At 47.4% G+C, this 18,200-nt stretch overlaps 1 protein-coding gene across 1 annotated transcript in view; it reads left to right on the top strand.

The window, feature by feature from the left end:
- Positions 1 to 18,200, top strand: part of LOC147683474 (uncharacterized) — a 264,280-nt gene that overhangs the window by 28,450 nt on the left and 217,630 nt on the right. The gene's annotated exons all lie outside the window — the stretch shown is intronic.

Here is an 18,200-nt window from a genome sequence, read left to right as displayed (position 1 = left end):
TGGCGCACGCGATACCCACCCATGTACAGGTACTCTGTTGCATGTACCTCCTGACATCAGGAAGTTACCAGGGTGTGATAGCCGCAGCAGGTGATGTGTCACAGAGCTGCCTGTCCTTTTTCTTCAACTCCTTTCTGGAGGCTATGATGCAGAGAATGCATCACTACATACGCTTCCCCAGCACACAGGCAGAGCTGCAGAAGACAAAGCTGGATTTCTACCAAATGGCACACTTCCCACATGTAATAGGCTGCATCGATGGGACCCACATACCAATCGGCCCACCTGCAGATACAGAATACATATACCGCAACCGCAAATCAACTCACTCCATCAACGTGCAGATGTTATGTGATGCAGACTTCATGATTACTGACAATGTGGTCAAATTCCCATTGAGTACCCATGGCTCCTACATATTCAGGAACAGTGGGATCTATACACGTCTGGCTGCTGGTGAATTTGGAGAAGGATATCTGCTAGGTAAATCAATGTGACACACCCTGATGTATACCTTGGATGAACATATTGGTGACCCAAATCAATGGCACTTTCTTTCCCTTTTAGGTGACAGCGCATTTGCTGTCCGGTCATTCATACTAACTCCATACCTCAACCCATCCACCCCAAGGGAGAGGAGATACAATGTGGCACATAAAAGCATGCGCAATGTTGTGGAGCGCACCTTTAGACTACTAAAAAGCAGGTTCCGTTGCCTCCACAAAAGTGGAGGTGCACGTCAGTACCGCCCCATCACCTGCTGCAAAATAATAGCAACATGTGCAATGCTGCATAACCTTGCCACAAAGAAAGGAACAGCAGTGGAACTAACTGACTCTGAGAACGAGGGCGAGGACAATCCACAGCCAGAGCCCTGTGCAGCTGGTGTGGCAGCAGCACCGGATTGGAGACACGGACGGGCTGAGATAACACACAACTATTTCTGAGTGAGTAAGGAGACATAGCCAGTTGCTGTATTTGAATGATGGTGTTTAATGACCAATGCACACCACCAAGATCTGAAGCAGTCTCCATACACCCATGGGTTACATCACCCATTAATGTACAACCATGGCTGGCTCTATTTCTTGCGCCCACGCGTTGCACTGCCACGTTCCTTAGCCCCACTGTCTGCACTGCCAGTATGTCCCTGGCCAGCGCTGTGGCGTTCGCTGTGCCTCCTGGTCTCGGTGGGAGAGGGCGTAACGCTACTACGGCTAGTAGCCTCCTCACTTTCCCCCATCTGCTGTAGTGGCCACCTTGTCTGTTTGCTCCAGTTCAAGTGCTAAGGTCACTGTGACCACCCCGTAGCCACATCCTGACTACAGTGTGCAATCTCCTCCTGCATGACTATTGAGCATCTGCACATGAGCGAGGTAGCAGTGGACAGGCGGTTCACCACCTTGGTGTATGCATCAAGTCTGCCTCTCCCTGCGCCTAGACAGGCGGTCCTCCTCCATCTTGCTGCAGAGCTGCCTCATAGCCGAGGCCACGTCACTCATGCCTTCAGCCATGATGGTGTTAATGGCACTGATGCCCTTTTCGATGCGATGCATGTGCGCATTCATGTGTGCCATCTCCCGCTGCACTGACCTAATCGCTATCCCCTGCAGGCGCTGTACCATCAGCATGTTGCCTTCAAGCCCAGCGAACACACCGTCACCTTGGCCCTGGATTGGAGGACTGGCTGCCCTTGCCCTGCGGCGTCTGAAGGATGTGTGGGCGGGCTCTGATGGGGACTCTGATCTTTCCCTGTTGCCGACCTCAGCCACTGTCGACTGTTGGCCCCCTGCGCTGTCCTCCTCGGACACCTCCATCTGCTGGAGGGTGGCCACGGCATGCCTCCTGCCTGACTGTGCTGGTGACGTTGATTGTGGCAGTGGTGATGGTGATGGTGGGGATGGCGGCATTGTCTGGAGCTGTGGTGATGGTGGTGACGTTTGTGGTGGTGGTGGGGTTGTGTGCCCTGCAGGCGATTGGTCCTCCTCCTGTTGTATCCCCTCTAGCCTGGGTACCTTCCCACTGCTCCCCTCTGCTGCACTGCGAGATGTCTGGCCTGTAAAGACAGAATGTAGATATGCTCACTTATCTGGCAATATTTGCATTGCAATAAACATTATGCCTGCCATTCACACTGACTGTCCTCTGCTAGCTAATTGCTGTCACATGCTTTTGGGTTTGCTAGACTGACTGTTCTGACTATCTGTTACTTCTGACTACATCTTCGATAATGCATTGCAGGTTATGAGTAAAACATGGACTGGAGTGGGAGTCCCTATGTCTCTCTGGGGATTGGGGTTGGGGAGGGGGGTGCGCAGCATACTGTGCATGCATCTTACCTTGTTTGCTGGCAGCTCTGGCAGAGCTGTCTACATCGCCGATGCCACTCACATTCTCCGGCTGGAGGATGGGCTCAACCATGAGCTCCAGGGCTGTTGGTGCAGGTGCTCTGCTCCTCCCTCCACCAGTTTTGCTGGCCTGCTTCTGCCTCTCCGCCATCCTCGCCTTCGCAGTCTTCCTCCGGTCATACCATCTTTTCTTTATGTCCTCTATGGAGCCCTGGGTGACCCCAATGGCATTGATCTTGCTCTGTATAGCAAGCAGATCTGTCTCTTCTGCGATTCTGACACATAGAGGGACTGCTTGCCAAATAACTTGTCATGGTCTTTGGTGACTTCTTTGATGAGGACCTCCAGCTCCTTCTCGCTGAACTTCTGTTTTCATTTTCTTTCTGCTCCCTCCTTCTCTCTCTCCTTGTTTGCCATTTTGCTAGCTTTCTTTCTGCAAAGAGAGGCTGTGTTGCTCCTGGCTCCTCTGCTCAGCTACCTGCCTCACAGTCAGCTCCAGGTTCAGTGCAGCTGCCTAGATGTGGCCACTTCCTGTTTGGGAGGTAATTGGGCTGCAGAGGATTGGCTGATTCATGAATTTTGGAATTTTTTAATTACCGAATCGGTATTTACCGATTCGGTATGGGATTCGGAATTTTTTTTTTACCGATTCATCGCGAATCGCTATTTTTTACTGATTAATACTGATTCGGTAATTTTTAACGAATCTTTACGTACATCGGAGATACCGATTCCTTAATACCGAATCGGTAAAATTTGGTATTAATGAATCGGTATTTCACATTTACCTACATCTAGCCCTAAGATTTTTGACCTATTTCTTGAGGCAGAGAAAAGCCTTCCAAAGTGATTCTGCGCCCTCTAAAAATGCATCTACTACATCTGGTCAAAAGACAGACCTGATTTGCCGAACACTAGGCTTGAGGCCGGACATATCTCTTGAAATGTTGTTAATGGGCTTCTTGGACAAAAAGCACTATGTGCAACACCGAGCGATTTGAATTTAATCCGAACCTCCAGTCGAAGCAAAAGAAGACTTTTTGAAATGAAGCAACACAGAGAGAGATCGTATAACAATGTACTGAAGGTGCTGCATTTTAGGATCAAGAAAGCTACGGACTCTTGAATAGGCGCTGTTAGCCAAATGAAGTGGGCAGATACTCACACCCTGGATGGTGTGAACTTTCTGTGAGAACCATAAATATTTCAAAGTTTTCTTTAGTAAATGTAAATGGTAGAAGATTTAACTCACTACAGTGAAACTTGGTCTCTCACTAATGGTTCTTAATCCATCATGATTCCCAAGCTATGGTTTTTATTTCCTAAGGGCAAAATTCATATAAATAACATTTTAAAGTTGTTATTGTTAATGAACACCCTCAAGCAGTAGCCATACCACTAATAATAATAATACTCTTTATTGATTGGTTTAAAAAACCATTTACAATTTAAAACATGACAAAATTGAATAATAGAAATGACTGTGATAAAAGTTTTAAAACAGTGAATTTAAAATAACTTAAAATTCGGGGGGCCATTAAGGTCTGATAGTGTTCTGATAAATGACATCGCTCTGGATTTCTTGTAGTCTCTGATTTGATTGTTGTGTCTATTAACTCGGCCGCCATGCTACGGTGTGGAGGGTTTGGATGTGATTGTGGCTTCAAGTAGGTTTGAGGCTTTATGGACGAATTTCGTAAGCCCAATGTTTAGCTTGGTATTGTCAGGGTTAAGAGCGGCCATTAGTGCTTGGTGGCAATGTTACATTGTTTCAGAATGGTAGCCACACAACCTGCATTCAATGCTACTACCCGGCCGGCGCCATTCCGGGAGGTTCTTCAGAAAGGCCATTCTCCCATCCTCAAGGCTAAAAACTTGTGTTTCCAGTAAAGTGCGTGTGTGCTTGACAGGTAGAGCGGCTGAACACCCCCTTTAAAATTTGCGATTACAGCCCAAGCGTGTCTCCTCTTTGACAGTATCGCCCTGTCCGAGTGAAAGGACCACAATCTAATGGTTTTTTTTATAGCGGACTTTAACACTGGGTGAGAGGGATTTAGCCATGTCACTGAGGGCCAGATGTAGATGTCAAGTCAAGTCAGGAGATTTGTATAGCGCGCTACATACCCGGAGGGTCTCAAGGCGCTTAAAGAAGGGAGGGGAATTACTTGTCAAATATCCAAGTTTTAAGTTGCTTTCTGAATGCTAGGTGGTTCTGAGTGAGACGAAGGTGAGTGGGGAGTGAATTCCAGGTTTTAGCTGCGAGGTAGGAGAATGATCTACCTACCATGGTGGTTTTATTGATGCGAGGAACGGTAGCGAGGGCTTGGTTGGAAGATCGTAGCTGGCGAGAGGGGGTGTAGAAGGAAAGTCGTGTGTTGAGGCATTCGGGTCCAAGTTCGTAGAGTGCTTTGTGAGCGTGGGTTAGGAGGCGGAAAGTAATCCTCTTATTGACGGGGAGCCAGTGGAGGTTTTTCAGGTGGCTAGAGATGTGGTCTTTACGCGGGATGTCTAGTATGAGTCTGGCTGATGCGTTCTTGATGCGTTGGAGTTTTTTCTGGAGTTTTGCGGTGATACCGGCGTATAGGGTGTTTCCGTAGTCCAGGCGACTTGTAACCAGTGCATGGGTGACTGTTTTTCTGGTTTCGGTTGGGATCCAGCGAAATGTTTTTTTGAGCATGCGGAGAATGTTGAAGCATGAGGATGAAACGGCGTTGACTTGTCTGTTCATAGAGAGTGAGGAGTCCAGGATGACGCCCAGGTTCCGTGCGTGGTCCGTCGGGATGGGTGCTTTTCCAAGGGCCTCTGGCCACCAAGAGTCATCCCAAGCGGAGGGGGAGGTACCTAAGATAAGGACTTCAGTTTTGTCTGAGTTCAGTTTCAGACGGCTGTGCTTCATCCACTCGGCTACTTCTTTCATTCCTTCATGTAGGTTGGTTTTGGCGGTGTTGGGGTCTTTGGTGAGTGATAGGATCAGTTGGGTGTCATCCGCGTAGGAGATGATGTTGAGGTTGTGTTGGCGTGCGATGGTCGCGAGGGGGCTCATGTATACGTTGAACAGGGTGGGACTAAGTGAGGAACCTTGGGGTACGCCGCAGATGACTTCAGTGGCCTCAGACTTGAATGGTGGGAGGCGGACTCTCTGGGTTCTTCCGGTGAGGAACGAGGTGATCCATTCCAGTGCTTTTCCTTGGATTCCGATGTTTCTGAGGCGCTGTAGAAGGGTGCTATGGCAGACTGTGTCGAAGGCTGCGGAGAGGTCGAGGAGGATGAGGGCGACTGTGTCTCCATTGTCCAGTAGAGTTCGAATGTCGTCTGTTGCTGCGATGAGGGCAGTCCCCGTGCTGTGTTTGGCTTCGAAGCCGGACTGTGAGGAGTCGAGGGATTTGTTGCTTTCGAGGAAGGCGGCGAGCTGGTTGTTGACGGCTTTCTCGATGACTTTGGCCGGGAATGGAAGGAGCGAGATGGGGCGGTAGTTTTTGAGTTCGGTGGGGTCCGCTGTGGGTTTTTTCAGAAGGGCGCTGAGTTCGGCGTGTTTCCAGCTTTCCGGGAAGGTGGCGGAGTTGAGGGAGCAATTGATGACGTCTCGGAGGTGTGGTGCTATGATGGAGTCTGCTTTGTTGAAGATGTGGTGAGGGCATGGGTCTGTGGGGGATCCTGAGTGGATGGAGTTCATCAGATGGATGGTGTCCTCAGTGGAGATTGGGTTCCAGTTATTAAGGATGTTCAAGGGGGGTGAAGGTACGGCAGAAGGTTGGGTGGGATGGTCTCCGGGTTGGCTGTCGAAGCTGTTGTGGATGTCTGCGATTTTGTTGTGGAAGAACGAGGCTAGGGAGTCGCAGAGGGTTTGAGAGGGGGTGATATCATTGGAGTTGGCTGAGGGGTTGGTGAATTCTTTGACGATGTTAAATAATTCCTTGCTGTTGTGGGCGTTGTTGTCTAGTCGGTCTTTGAAAGCGGCTTTCTTGGCAGACCGGATTAGTTGGTGGTGTATGCGGGTGGCGTTTTTGAAGGCGTCCCTGGTGCTGGTGTTTGGGTCTATTTTCCAGGCCTTCTCGAGGGAGCGACAGAGTTTCTTCGATTTCTTAAGATCATCGTTGAACCAGGAGGCGTTTTTGCTGCCTAGTTTGATTTGACGTTTTTTCAGCGGTGCTAGGATATCGGCGCTGTTGGATAGCCATTGGGTGAGGTTAATGGCTGCTTGGTCGGGGTTTGAGGAGTGGGCAGGGGGGTTTTGAAGAAGCGATGAGGAGATCTGGTCGATGGTGATTTTGTTCCAGTTTCTTCGCAGAGTAGGTTGGGGATGGTTGTGAGTGGTGGTTTTATTGTAGAAAAAGTGTACGCAGCTGTGGTCCGTCCAATGGAGAGTAGTGGTGTGACTGAAGGAGACATGTTTGCTGGAGGTGAAGATAGGGTCGAGTGTGTGACCTGCGATGTGGGTGGGCGTAGAGACAAGTTGTTTGAGTCCGAGGTTGGGGAGATTGTCCCGAAGGGAGGTGGCGTTGCTGTCATTGTTCTTTTCCAGGTGAAAGTTGAGGTCTCCCAGTAGAATGTATTCCTCAGAGGGGAGGGCGTGTGGGGTGATAAAGTCAGTGATAACGTCGCTGAATTGTGCACGGGGTCCTGAAGGCCTGTAGAGGAGGGTGCCTCTGAGTGTGGTCTTGGGGTCGGTGTGGATCTGGAAGTGAAGGTGTTCGGCGCTAGCGAGGTTGACGTCTGAGCTGGTAGAGATGCGGATGGAATTCTTATGGACGATGGCGATGCCTCCTCCTGTTTGGTCGGTGCGGTCCTTACGGATGATCTTGTATCCTTCCGAGATGGCAATGGTGATGTCAGGGGCTGATGAGGCGTTCATCCATGTTTCTGTTAGGAAGGCGACGTCGGAGAGATGGTGTCTAGTAGATTCCAAAGTTCGATGGCGTGTCGGTGTACTGAGCGGGTGTTGAGCAGGATGCATTTTAGGTGGTTGGAGTCAGATATCTGTTTTGTGTTCGTGGATGAGGAGTTATTCTTGGTGCCGTCGAACTTGCAGGATTTGCAGGAGAAGGGTCCATGGGTGTGTCCAGGAGTGGCTTGGGCGCAGTTGGGGAGACGGCCGGGGTTGAGGGCTAGGAGGGTGGTGGCATCGTAAGTAATGCGGGCGGGGGCGTGGGAGGGAAGGGGGCCAGGGGGTCTGGCGCTGGGCGCGGTCCAGGCGCGGACGGTCGTAGACGGGCTTACCTTTGGCGCACCTTCGGCGCGGCCGTAGCGCGTGGACGCTGCGCGTTGGGACATCTGCTTTAAATGGATAGTGGAGGGGGCGGAGCGTGGGAGGGGCAGCTGGGAGGCGTGAGCGAGGTGGAGGGAGGGCTCTGGTCAACTAGTAAAATGGCCTCAGCAACAACAACAAACAAGGAGCAATGGGGCGCTATGAGGGCAAATAAGTAACAGGGACTGTCACAGTGGGAGCGGGTTCAAGCGCGGAGACAAAGCGCTATGCAAATAATGATTCAGTCTCGAGTAATGCCCAGCCACAACAATTACATGCAATGCACAGCGAAAAGAAAATACTATTACAGGTAATGCCCAGCAGGTTATGCACACAATCAACGCGCTGTGGAAATGATATAGCGAAGGTGCGCGCTAGCGGGAATGCAGAGGCTGAGATCGGCGCTACGATACCACCAGTGATGCGTGAAGGAGGGAGCGAGGTGAGCGACCACTCGCGTTGGAGGCAAGATGGTCACAGCTCTCCGTGTGTTTGAGGACGACCTGTAGCTCTCGTGGGTGGGAGGGGCAGCTGGGAGGCGTGAGCGAGGTGGAGGGAGGGCTCTGGTCAACTAGTAAAATGGCCTCAGCAACAACAACAAACAAGGAGCAATGGGGCGCTATGAGGGCAAATAAGTAACAGGGACTGTCACAGTGGGAGCGGGTTCAAGCGCGGAGACAAAGCGCTATGCAAATAATGATTCAGTCTCGAGTAATGCCCAGCCACAACAATTACATGCAATGCACAGCGAAAAGAAAATACTATTACAGGTAATGCCCAGCAGGTTATGCACACAATCAACGCGCTGTGGAAATGATATAGCGAAGGTGCGCGCTAGCGGGAATGCAGAGGCTGAGATCGGCGCTACGATACCACCAGTGATGCGTGAAGGAGGGAGCGAGGTGAGCGACCACTCGCGTTGGAGGCAAGATGGTCACAGCTCTCCGTGTGTTTGAGGACGACCTGTAGCTCTCGTGGGTGGGAGGGGCAGCTGGGAGGCGTGAGCGAGGTGGAGGGAGGGCTCTGGTCAACTAGTAAAATGGCCGCAGCAACAACAACAAACAAGGAGCAATGGGGCGCTATGAGGGCAAATAAGTAACAGGGACTGTCACAGTGGGAGCGGGTTCAAGCGCGGAGACAAAGCGCTATGCAAATAATGATTCAGTCTCGAGTAATGCCCAGCCACAACAATTACATGCAATGCACAGCGAAAAGAAAATACTATTACAGGTAATGCCCAGCAGGTTATGCACACAATCAACGCGCTGTGGAAATGATATAGCGAAGGTGCGCGCTAGCGGGAATGCAGAGGCTGAGATCGGCGCTACGATACCACCAGTGATGCGTGAAGGAGGGAGCGAGGTGAGCGACCACTCGCGTTGGAGGCAAGATGGTCAATACTTGTCGGAAACGGCCGAAAATGCTGATTTTCGGCCGTTTCCGACCGGTATTGGGCTATGGAGATGTAGGGCCCTTAAAAACATACAGAATCGGTCATTTTACCGATTCGGTAATATTAACGAATCAGTAAAATTACAGAATCAGTAAAATTACCGATTCGGTAAATTTTACCGATTCGGTAAATATACCGATCGGTAAAATTACCGATTCTGTATGTTTCCAATGTAGGTAGCATTATTAACACTGCTACAGGGCTTTCAGGATTCGGTATTTACCATGCAATACAATTGCATGGTAAATAACGAATTCTTGTGTACATGCACATCTGTGCATGTACACCTGTGCCATGTGGCATACAGACATGCCCCTAGGGCATGTCTGTGTGCCACATGGCACACAAGCCAGAAACAGGGGTGCAACAGGGTGTCAAAGTGACACCCTGTCCCCCTTGGCAATTCGGTATTGTTACCGATTCGGTAAATACCAAATCGGTATTTGCTATTGAATCCTATGGGCTTCAAGGCCCATAGGATTCAATAGCAAATACCGATTCGGTTTTTACCGAATCGGTAAATACCGAATCTTACCGAATTGGTATTTTTTACCGATTTTTTACCTACATAGGTTTTACCGATTCTTAAATACCGAATCGGTAAAATTCGGTATTTAAGAATCGGTAAAACCTATCCACCTACATCTAGCCCTAGGGGTATGAAGCCATGTCACTAGGGAATACAAAGTTGCAAAGGTTTTTTTCTCACAACCCTCACGTATTCCTTCCCATTTCACCATACTCCCCATTTTCACCGCAATTAAATGCTATGGAAGATATGCCTCTATATTCAAAACAGGCCGTATGTATAAAGGTGTCTTATGTTTGCAAAGTCTGCAATTTACAAAAACACTGGGTTTGCAAATACAAAATAAGTTTTCAAAAATGTATCAACACCCTTTTGTGAGTTGGAAAAACCATTCCGACCTGTGGAAGGGATTTTGTGATCCTCTACATATTGCAAATAGCAGGGGTGTTACAGAGGTGCCACCCTTCTTATTGAGATTCACATTGCAGTTTTGGTTGCAAATTGTAGTCAGTTACTCCTGGGTTGGGGTTTTAACTGATTCGCAAAAGGATGCTGCCAGTGAGGACCTGTCTTGGCAATCCGGGTTGGACTGTTCCCATGGGGACCAGGGTCAAGACTGGTTTGCAAATGGCTGGGTCCCAACTGGGGTGACGTGGCAAGCTAAATAATGATGGATTAAACCCAGATCTATGCATGGGGGTAGGTGTTTTAAAACTTTGAACACTCCGTCCATTATTTTATTTTGTGATGTTGCTATGTGCGCCATGAATTGCTAAGGGTATGCCCAGACGTGGATCCCTCGCTCCCTGCGCCTCTGGTTTAAAGCTAGCCTAGCTGATTAGTGGTGATACTCCAAACCCGGTCCCAGTATGCTTGTTTCCAGCCAGTGAGAACCCGGCCTGGCAGTTCAGGCTGGACTGTTCTTATGGGGAGCAGGGTCAAGACTGATTTGCATATCGCTGGGTCAAAACTGGGGTGACGTGGCAATCAAAATAAAGATGGATTAAACCCAGGCGTGGCAAGAAAAATAAAGATGGGATAAAGCCAGATCGGTGACTGAAGGTGAGTGTTTGAAAAGTGTGAACACTCTGTCCATCATTTTATTTTGTGATGTTGCCTTTGTGTGACATAATCTTCTTTGAGACTCATGTTGATGGCTTTGAGCAGAGCAGGAAGTGGTCTTCTGGATCACTTTCCGCTTTCCCAAACGTGCTCTCGAAACCTTTTTTAAAAAAAGCAGCACCTCTCCTTTAAATGAACATGGGCTGCTTTAAAATTAAATTCCCATTTGGGAATGCAAATGGAAGTATGGAGTCTGTTGTCTCTTGCAGGCCTCCATCCCGACATTCACAGCCAATCACAGGGGGTCACAATTACCAACCTCCTTCATTAATATTAAATAAATAGGTGGTTTTGCAACCCCCTATGAATGTACAATGTGCAGTTTGACATATTATATAGATTGCATCTCAAATAGCATTCCGAATTCACAAATCAGTTTGTGTGCTAATTGCAGATCCCTGGTTTGTGAATGTGAATAGGCCCTTTGATATTTAGGTTCCCATCAACATATTGTGAGAGTAACAGATACGAGATTAAGTGGAAAGAAACGCTTGTTTATCGCATGTATGACTTCAACTGGGGTGGAACAACACATGGGCACAACAAATAGAAAAGCAATAAATTCTGCTAACTATAACTTGGCCAATAATTGGGAACTACTCAATCCTATGTCAAGAATAGAAGAACCATTGAACAGTCCTTTTAGTTACTACTGGTAAAACCGAATGTGATGGTCACTATTGTATTATTGTATTTTAAATTTTTATCTATAAATGGTCACACCAATGTCAAACCAGTAAGCTAGTTCCACATTACTTAGTGAGACAAATTTGCAATCTTTCCCGTCGGCCATCACTGATGATGCTTATGAATGCAGGGTCCAAGGGCAGGAGCAGTAGATACATCTTTGACATTCCAGCCTTAATTGCGCCGCTTCACTTTCTCAGCATTGTCATTCTCATATCTGACTCTTATAATAATAATATTATAGAGATTAACAGCAAGCATTAACCCATTGAAAACATTAAATATGTTTGATAAAGGCCTGACTTTCTGCTGTAGCAGACTTTAAAAAAATAAAAATTAGCATACAAAAGTAAGCACAGTGCCAGACTATGACATGTCAACTGCAATGCGACTATGCCTAGAAGCCTGTGATGACAAAACAACTAGTGTTCACATGTAATAGCCATATGCTTTAATGGAACCTGTGGTACCTAATGTCTGAAAAATAAAATTATAACCGAATTAAGAGAGTATTTCGAGCTAAATGATATGAGAAACAGAAAGACACATTTGAAGGCCTGAACTCTAGAAAGTGAGGTGCTCTATTTGCAGAACAGGGACCTTCCTACATTTTCTGTAATGAGAGCCTCATCAGATCAATGACATTGATTCCGAGCTACTAACAAATACTATCATTGATACTATAGTACTAGTAGGATCCTAAGATGGTTCTTTTTAGCAGCATGAAAGTGTAAAGGGGAGCAAAGTTTCATAAATCAATTGAGTATACAGTGTAGCTCATTAAATGGCCACACAATAACCCAAGTCAACAATCAAATGAAGGTTAGTAAAAATGTATTACAAATTCAGAAATAGTTGGACATATACGAATCTTAGCATGAGAGTTTAAAAATACAGAGAAAACAGAAAAAATCCAAATTTGCTGAAGAGATTTACTCAGTGCAGCAAGAAAAGAACCACAAGTTCTATAACTATTATGCTTGAAATCAGGAAGCAAACGTTAAGGTTCCCCTTCTTTGGCACTTCGTTGTAGTAAAGCATTTTATTCTATTTAACCCTACTCTAACTCTAGACGTGGCATCCAAAAATGAGCATTTACCGAAGAGATTCAAAAGAGAAAAGGTGTCAGTGGTTAGATCCTTCCTAAAAAGTCACTCCGCCATAAAATGGGTCAGCAGTATGAAGCCTCAAACAGGAAAGGAGCAGTCTAGCACTCAGGTGCTCTCTGTCAAGAAGGCAAAAAGGAATGGAGTATATGTCCCTCTCTATGATACATCAAATTCTCAAAGTTGTATTCAGTGAATGCCACATAATGCTTTTCTCACACATACTCTACAGTAGGCTCAGCCACAAAAATGTTCATGACGTTGATTCCTTCATGGCCTTCTCCATGTATGCCCGTCTGCAACAGTTTGTCCTTGGTCTTTTCTCTTTCTCCCCTGTGAAAGCACCTCCCTCCACCATATCAATGTCAGGCTGTAATAAGATGAAATAATGATGAGTAGACGAGGTGTAGCATTAATAGGATGCTTTATTCATCAGATAGCAAGTATCTAGGGGGGGGCCACCAGGAGCAGCTCACTTGCTGCTCAGCCCGACTCTAACTGAATCCTCACGCTCACACACAAGCATTCCAACACTCCACTCACACGGGCACCAACATTCCACTAACATTCATACTACTTATGGCTGAGCAGCAAGAACTAGACCACTACACAGGCCAAGCCAACTTTAACTCCTTCATTCCTCAACTATCTTATGGAAACAATACCCTTACTCTTCACAAACAAGCGTTTTTTTAAATTAATTTTTTTAATTTTAATTTTATTTAACAAACCACAGCAGTGTACATAACACAATATCCATAGCATTATAACAATGAGGAATAGCATGCAGTCAGCCAGAAATAAATAAGCACAAGCAGTGCAAGAAAAAAATATCTCTTCGATATGTAGGGAAGACAGCAGCCCCTTATTGATAACACTCTAACAACATGGACATACCAGCCTCCAACAGCAATCCATTTGAAAATAAAAACAGGAAATATAAGCATATCCTACATTCACACTTCTGATAGCATATCACAATTTAGAAGACGTATTCTTGCATATTGAAAATGTATACACTGCCTATTCCAGCATCATCCCGTGACAGCAAAAACTGTTTTTACAGCTCCCAAATATTCTTAGGGCGACTCCGTCGGGGCATTAACTCGCTCTATGTTTTGGTCTGCGTATTACAGACAATCAAAGGGAGGAGGACCCAGCGCATAGCTATTCGCCTGTTTGCCAAAAGGAGGCCCAATCCCAGAAGCTTCCTGATCCCTTTGGAGTGTGTTTTAGTGTATCTGAACATGGCTAATAAGGGATCCGGAGTAAATGGAGTGCCAAAAATATTCCCCAGTTCCGTAAATATCTGTTCCCTAAAAGCAGCAATACATGGGCATGCCTATGCCATATAGAAGAAATCTGCCCAGCTGGCCCCGCAGTGCTCACATCCGGTGGATGTGGCCAGACATATTAGTATTCAACAGACAACTAAAAGCAGTGCCATATAAACAGAAATATAACACCACCTCGGGGAAAAGACCTCCCACACCCATATTTGCATGACCTTGTCCCACTGGCGGTACATTGTGCTTTTATGGGCATGCCTCTACTCAGGCTCAGTTCTGTGGATCATTGCAAGAGTCAGTGGGATGGCCTTCAGCTGCAATAATAGAAATATAATTAGAACATCACCATTGCAATAGCGACTGGTATAACAATATACAGCCAACCAGGAGGAAATAAAAACCACTGAGTTACTTGCGTCTTCATACAAAGTTAGTCATTATCGTCCAGTTTATCACTTGAGCCAGCCTCAACATCTCCAGAGCACGAGGACTTCTTACTCTACAGGGCGGGGAATCAGCATTCTTGGGTTCGAGCCCGCCCTCACGCACACACCTGACGGGGCAACCAATGGCCTGTCCAGACAGGAGGAGAAAAAGAGGACGCTTCACCAGAAGGGGTGGGGAGCAACCCGGAAGCGGAGGACGAGCCGGAAGAAGACTCCAGGAGGACCGGAGTCAAAGACGCCAAAAGGAACACGGAACACTGGGCAGTGCCGGCAGGGAGCAACTACCTGGGAGCGGCGAGAACTGACGGCGACACCGAATAGGACCCAGAGAAGTGGTGGGTCCCGGAGGATACGCAGGAACCTCCGCAACTCAGGAGAGTTGCGGCTTGAGCCGGTACGTGTCGGGGCACCGGGGCCAATGCGGGTGGCAGGTGAAAGAGAAACGCAATATGCACGTTTAAACCGTGCCACGCCACAACTGTTTATACGCCTCAGCGAACTATATTTGCTTATGTTTTTTGTGCTCTCCATTACCATAACTCCAATCTCTGGACCTTTTTATTTTGACCACCCTTACACTTTCTTTTATGCACAATATATATTTTTTTCTTCCTTCTAAATGTGCACCCCCCCACCATAGCTTGTGAAAAGGGAAAAAGTAAGAGAAGGACCCTGAGGGAAATGACTGTATGACCGTGCTTCCAGCACCACCTTCTTCTACAACAGGCACAACTTCACCTGGGTGTGATGGTGGAGACAGAGCAACAATATAGGGATATTTATTGTCTCACTTTCCTCTTTTGGGTTATCCTGCCTTGAGAACCTCCTGGGAAATCATCTTCATCTGGACCACCTCCTCGGAAGAGAGAGATGAGAGAGAGAAAAAAAAACAAGAAGTGACATTGACAGCAGACAACCCTTCCCACAGCTGTACACCAGGGAAAAGACTCTATAAACACCCTTTTGACCCCGTAATCTTATCTGCAACTGTTGCTATCCTTACAATAAAATCCTCACTATACACCCCATACGGCCTCCTCGCTTCTGTTTCCACCCATCCCTCCGACAAGTGGTGTCAGAAGTGGGATCGGGGGAAATGGAGGCCGTCGTGTCCAAGATGGTGGAAGGACAGGAGCGTCTGGAGAGGATCATGGGTCGATTCCTAGAGGTAGCAGAGGCTGACAGAGCAAACATACATAAGGCTCTTACTGAACAGACTCAGTCCCAGGGATCTGCAATAGGGAAATTGGCAGAGACACTGGGGCAGCCCCGGGGACATACCTCTTTACCCTCGGTTGTTCTACAAAAATATGTTCCAGGAGAGGACCCTGATTTCTTCTTTTCCAACTATGAATGAATGGCAAGATCCGCCATGTGGCTGGAAGATAAATGGGGTCATTATCTGGGCCCCCTTCTGAAGTGCGAGTTACAAGCCGCCTATCAGGCCGCCAATCCCCAAGGCACCCCCCCCTATCCTGATATAAAGCGCAGTGTCCTTGAACGTATGGGCATAGATGAAGAGCACATAGGGCTACGTCAGGTCAAGGAAGGAGCACAAGAAACACCAAGAGCCCCTTATTTCAGAGTTAAGGACCTAGTAGAGAGGTGGCTAAAACCTGGTTATTTTACCAAGAAGGAAATAATATAAAAGATATTCCTGGAACAGTTCCTGACTTCCCTGCACCCACCCATACAAAGATGGGTTAGACAACATGCGGGCCTCACTCTGGACAGAGCTGTGGAAATTTCTACTGCTTTTAATCGGGCACAGTAAATACAAAAGGGAAACAAACTATCTTGAAGGCACCCTGGTGGGACACCTCCGAAAACAACCAAGACCGTCCCTCATCCCAGAAGACAGGAACCGGTCACTCTGATCCCAAGCCCAGTTCACCCCCCAAAAACCAGCGGTATCTTTAGGTCCACAGTGTTTCCACTGCGGCGCTTTTGGGCACATCGCCCGATCCTGTCCCCAGAAAGAAGAACACATAGAGGTGGGTTTTTCCCGAGCCCTATACTACCAGTCCGCAGAGGAACAGTCGCATTTTCAAAAGAGTATTACTCGTTAACGGAGAACCCCAAAATCCCTTAATGGACACAGGGTGTTTACAAAAAGCGTCATAAGACCACAAGAGGTCCCAAGGGGAGATCCAGCGACAACAGAAGTTGTCCAGATACAATGTGTCCATGGAGACAGCAAAACATATCCTGCGATAGACGTCACTATACAACACTAACCCAACACACCACCAGTCTCCCTGAAAGTAGGACTGATCCCGAGATTGCCTGAACCCCTGGTACTGGGAAACGATTACCCTCATATGAACGAGCTCCTCCAAGGAGTGTGGAAGGAGGGAACTCAGTAGAGGGAAACAACGCCCTTTGCCCAAGACCCAGAACCCGACTTGAATAGAGGGAAGAATCGGAAAAGTCAAAAAACAGAGAGGAAGGGAAAAGAAATAATGGACCCCAGCAGTCCTAACCAACACAGGCCATGAACTATGGGACCACGATCAGAACTTCCATTCGGCTCAGTGAGAAGGTCCCACTCTGCAAGAAGCCTGGAGACAATCCTCAGATCAGGAAGACCCCCATCGACGTAGACCCTCAATTCTTCCTGCATCGGGATTATTAAATCGAAAGGGGGGGGGAACCTTGCCAACACAATTACTAATACCCCAACCCTTCTAGGGAAAGGTTCTGTTTTTAGCGCATAGCCATTTCCTGGGGGGAAACTTTAGTGCGGATAAAACAGAAAAGGCAATCCTAGATAGGTTCTACTGGCCAGGGATCTTCCAACAAATCTGTAGATGTTGTAAAGAATGCTTGGTGTGCCAGAAAAATAGTCGCTATATTCCCCCTAGAGTTCCTTTGAGGCCACTTCCTGTCATGTATAAACCCTTTTCTAGAGTGGGAATGCATATAATAGGGCCTCTCCTTCCATCCCGGAGCAGATATCGCTAGGTGTTAGTACTTTTGGACTATGCCACAAGATTTCCTGAGGCGGTAGCCTTACGACACCGCAATACGACACAAATAGCAAAAGCCATGATCAATGTCTTTTCTAGGGAGAGGTTCCCACGAGACCTCATTACTGATCAAGGGACTCCCTTTACGTCACGCCTGATGCAACAGGTATTCCAACAGCTTCAGATTAAGCAGATCCGCACTGCAGCCTACCACCCCCAAACAGACGGCTTAGTGGAACGGTACAATTCCACACTTAAGACAACCCTAAAGAATTTATTGAACCTAAAAGCGAGGAAGTGGGAGGACATGCTTCCTTTAACCCTATTTGCTATCAAATGCAGTCATTAAAAAAGTTTGGGTTATTCCCCCTTCAAACTATTGTATGGAAGACCGCCTAGAACCCTCTTAGACATGGCCAGGGAAGAGTGGGAGGAAGAAAGGGACACCACCAAACCCCTTTTACAGTATGTAACCAGTCTGAGAACACACTTAAATCAAGTAAGGGAGATAGTTTGTAACAACCTGGCGAAAGCCCAGGTGTCCCAGACAGAACAGTATGACAAAAAAGCAAAGGACCGAGCATTAGAGATAGGAGACTTGGTCCTCCTTATGATGCCGACCGCAGAGCAGAAGTTGTTAAGCCACTGTAGGGCCCAGCCCATATAAAGTGGTAGAAAAGGTAACTCCAGTAACCCACAGACTAGAGTTGGATCCTCATAAGAAAAAGACACAAATTTACCATATAAACCGACTAAAAAATTGGGAAGGTCCATTGCCTGTGTTAGTATGTTCCAATTCCGTGACCTTAGCAGAACAGAGTATTGATCCTGAGTTGTCTGACTCCTTAAGGCAGGAATTACTGGTTACCCTTCAGCCTCTACAAGACATGTTTTCACTGTCCCCAGGTAGAACAAAGGTGATAGAACATGAAATCCACACTCTACCAGGGCAGAAGGTCAGGCTACGACCGATCGCATACCTGAAGCCAGACGAGCAGCTATAGAC

This window comes from Lissotriton vulgaris, chromosome 11 (assembly GCF_964263255.1).
Source record: "Lissotriton vulgaris chromosome 11, aLisVul1.2, whole genome shotgun sequence".
Lineage (NCBI taxonomy): Eukaryota > Metazoa > Chordata > Amphibia > Caudata > Salamandridae > Lissotriton > Lissotriton vulgaris.
The sequence above is the reverse complement of the archived record's forward strand: the minus strand, read 5'-3'. Positions and strand labels throughout refer to the sequence as shown.